Below are 4,352 nucleotides of genomic sequence, written 5' to 3'. Positions count from 1 at the left end.
GTCACCACCACCTTATAGTCAGGTGTGGTCTCTCTGTCCAGGGCGCTGTCCAGCACGAGCGAATAGTAATTCTTGAAGGTGGACACCAATTTGAAGGGGACATGCGCGGTCAGGGAGCAGGTCACCTGCCCGTTAGCTCCAGAGTCCAGGTCCGAAACGCTAATTAAAGCAATGACAGTACCCAGTGCAGCGTCCTCTCGAACAGGCAGCGATAAGGAAGTCAATGTGATCTGAGGTACATTGTCATTTTCATCCACTACCTTCACTAGAACAGTGCAATGACCCGCCATCGGAGGGTGTCCTTTGTCCGTCGCGTCAACGCGGATTTTGTAGACATTGACTTGTTCAAAATCCAAGTTCCCTTGAATTATGATCTCTCCTGTATCTGTATCTACGCTAAACTGTTCAAGAACCGTGGGCGGGACCAGTTTATTAAAAGAGTAAGAAATTGCTGAATTGGTTCCTTCATCCCTGTCAGAAGCGTTCAGTCTAATAACCGTCGTTCCGTTGTGTGAGTTTTCCAAAATTCTCACTTCATACTCAGACTGCTGGAAAGTAGGGGCGTTATCGTTCACATCCAGCACAGTGACCAGCAGCTGAACAGAGCCTGTGAGCTCAGGTTTGCCTCCATCCGTGGCTGTCAGCAGCAGCTTATGCTCAGGAGCATCCTCTCTGTCCAAGGATTTTCTTAATACTAACTCAACCTGTTTGTTTTCTTCATTCTTTGAACTCACAATTAGTGTGAAGTAATCATTAGAGTCAAGTCTGTAGGTTAACATTGAATTCGCACCAATATCTGCGTCAGATGCGTCCTCTAGCAGAAACCTAGAGTCTAACATTCTGGATTCTGAAATATGCAGCTTTTGTTCTTTTACCGGGAACACAGGCGGGTTGTCGTTAATGTCCCTCACCTCCACCTCCACGTGGAAAACCTGAAGCGGCCGGTCCACGATCACCTCCAGGTGGATGCTACACTCCGCGCTCCGCCCGCACAGCGCCTCCCGGTCGATCCGAGAATTCACAAACAAAATGCCATTCTGCAGATTTACCTCCAGAAGGTCCCCGCGGTCCTTGGATGCCACCCTGAACAGGCGGGGCACCAGCTCCGCCAGCTCTAGCCCCAGGTCCTGAGCGATGCGGCCCACGAAGGTTCCGTGTTTGGCCTCCTCGGGGACGGAGTAGTGGAGCTGGCCGCTCCCTGCCTCCCAGGTTGTGAAGATTAAAAGCAAGAGCAGCAGCCGCCGGGAATCCGGACCTCCTCGCCAAGAAAACACCATGTCAGGTATTCGTTTTGTTCTTTTGAGGAAATCCGGTTTTGATATCAAGGTCTACTGTTGTGCGTTAGGAATTCTTTAATCCAGTTGAGCTGCAACTGCTCTTGTTCGGGTTTTAAGAGACATTCTGCTGCTGGAATGGCTGGGGATCTTGGCTAGTCAGAACTTGATAGACAGCGACACCATGCGGCTCCAAAGGGTAATGATTCCAAAGGTTTAACCGAACGGGGCAATAGTTGGGTTCCTCCATGACTAAATATTTTCTTTTCATTTTTCGTTCTTTAGTAACAGATCCTTAGCATTACAAGTGAATGTACGTTTACCTTCTGTCTCCTTACAGAAAGTTAGTTTCAGTGAGAGTTCTCTTCATAAGGAAAAAGATTTATTCTCAATACTTTAAATGCTAGTTTAGCATATGTTAACATTCTCTGCAATATATATTATGGGCTAGGAATAACATGGACATCACAGGTATAAACTGCCTTCCTCACGTGTGTATGAAAGGAATTTATTCACTCGTTTCTGATCAATTTAATACATTATTATATATTAGAAAATAATTCTAATTTTTCTTAAGTTCATATGTGTTCCTGTGAGTTCTTCTTAAATTTCTAATTGATTTATTCAGTGAACATAAAACTTATTAAACTATTTTGCTTACTAAATCCTGGAAAATGAAAACATGTATTTTTTTTAACATTCCTTCAATGTATGTGTAATGTGTCAAAAGGCCATTTACTACATTTCCTTTGTGGATTTCTAGGCCACTATAAATCCTAACCGTTTTCAATTACTGGTCTTTGCTAGATTTGGATCTTTTTTGCTGCTCCAAAATATGAATATTTTTTTTAAATTATGACTTTATCTGCTTTATAGTTCTTGAATGTGATTCTTGTCTATTTCAATGTCTTTAGACTAGTTTATCTTTTGAAGCATGTTTAAATCTATAATGACAAAGCCAGGCATGGTGGTGGATGCTGTTCATCACAGTACTAGAGAGGCAGAGTCAGGACGGGTGTTGTGAGTTCAAGGAATTCCAGAACAGCTAGGGCTACACAGTAAGACCCTGTCTCAAAAATTTCAAAATAAATTTCAATACTTACCCCCAAATCTAACCATTTGAACATTCCAATTTCTATACTTTATTGATTCTTCAACCTTTGTATTCCCAAACCATGTATCACCAGTTTTCCCTTGTATACAATATTTAAAGTTTCCCTAGGTTCTTCCCATTTTATATATCATAACTGTTGTATGTATGACTACAACATCTACTGAGACTTCTAGCGTTTGACTTCTATTTAACAAGGACCTCAGACTCATATCAAAGACATCGTGGTCAATCTTCTTCATGTTGTCTCTGACCACTTTCCAAGTCATATTTTGTAGGAAAGGCCCCGTCTCTTCCTAAATTCCTTCTATCCAAGTTTTCTTCTGCCACCCAAGTTTACATCAGAAATCAGTTCTCCCAGAATTCACTGTGTTTCTTACATTGCATCCAATAAGATGCATGTTCGCTGGAATTCCTCTAGGGGCCTTTCACTAAATCTCTGATCATTTCCAAGAAATGTTGTTTTATAGATCCCTATCCCTGCAATCTGTGAAGTACCTACAAGAGATGCATTGCATTGAAGTTTTCTAGTGGTTTTTATTTTTTGTAAATGTAGTCCTAACTAAAGCATTTCATTTTTCTAAAATTAAGTAAAGCCAACATTTTACTTAAGTTCTTAAAAATCTGGATGTTTGGGGACACAATAAGCATGTAATCACGGGATATCTTAACTGCTTCTTAGCCCTTGGAATAAGAATACTTCATTAGCTTCAGATGATAAGTGTGCCGAAAACGCACAGACAAGATAGTAAATCAGAAAAGAGGGATAATGGAATTTTTTATGAAGCAAATACATTTACCTTTGTTTTACTTTTTTAAAAAAAAAGGATATCTCTATAAATACCATTAAAGATGTAAAAAGAAAATAGACTCACAGAATCTCTTAGAACTTTTACAAACAACAAATATATCCCATAGCCAGAAAAGAAAAACCTGAAAAAGTTTGTATCTCTCATAAGTAATTTCACAACCAAAACTCATGGTAATTCATGAATATAGAGGTGGCCATAAGAATGACTCCCGTCAACATCTACTGCATCCAAAGATGATTTTAATTTCTATTAAGTAGTCTGCTAAGGCTTTAAAATGGCATATGCAGATAAAACAAATATTTAAAAAGCAATGAAACAACTACAAATTACCAGCACTAAAACTCTATAACAATCACAAGTATTCCCCAATTATTCTATAATAGTTAAACAGAAGCAGAATTTGGAATGCTCGTGGTAGTGCTCTACGGTAAATCCTATGGGAGCTGCTCATGAATCGAACGCCTTTGCTTTCACTTACACTGAAAACAAAAACGATGTTCTAAAATCATCTCATAGCATGTATTAGAATTGAGCCAACTTCGAAAGTTGACAGTCAGAGCTAACTACACAAATACCTGAAAATTTGAAAGCCACATGAGATTTTGTTTTGTTTTGTTTTCAGACATGATTTCTTTCTCTGTGTATCCCTGCCTGTCCTGGAACTCATTCTGTAGACCAAGCTGGCCTCACACTCAGAGATCCACCATTCTCTGCCTCCCAAGTGCTGGGATTCCAAGGTGTGTGTGCCATCACTGCCCAGCAAAAGGAGTTTTTGGTTTGGTTTGATTTTTTTGTTTGTTTGGATTTTTTTTATAACACGAGTTTTATAACCAACACTGTTCTCCATGGATGCTCACAAGAGACAATTGAATTAATAAACCATGACAAATCTGAGTAATGAGATTAGATGTAGGTACTTTACATGAGGAAGAAACAAAAGAAGACATATGACTTACAAAAGACGAACTGCAAAAATGCAGAAATGGTTTCGATTGCTATTTTCTCAAACAGAAAGGCATATTGTATATGTATTAATAGTTTTAGAATATACAGCAGAAACCAAAACCTCCCAGAATTCAGAGAGATGAATACTTAGTGTAAAAGCTGAAGGACATTCACTGTATGCTAGAGGTGATTCTTCTGTTTTTTTTTTTT

The 4,352-nt window shown here is 39.4% G+C and overlaps 1 protein-coding gene across 6 annotated transcripts in view; it reads right to left on the bottom strand.

Annotated features, from left to right (window-relative positions):
• The window catches only part of LOC101983064 (protocadherin alpha-C2), a 213,685-nt gene that overhangs the window by 176,672 nt on the left and 32,661 nt on the right, over nt 1-4,352 (bottom strand). The window lies entirely within an intron of this gene.

This window comes from Microtus ochrogaster, chromosome 18 (genome assembly GCF_000317375.1).
Source record: "Microtus ochrogaster isolate Prairie Vole_2 chromosome 18, MicOch1.0, whole genome shotgun sequence".
NCBI classification, from domain to species: Eukaryota; Metazoa; Chordata; class Mammalia; order Rodentia; family Cricetidae; genus Microtus; species Microtus ochrogaster.
The sequence above is the reverse complement of the archived record's forward strand: the minus strand, read 5'-3'. Positions and strand labels throughout refer to the sequence as shown.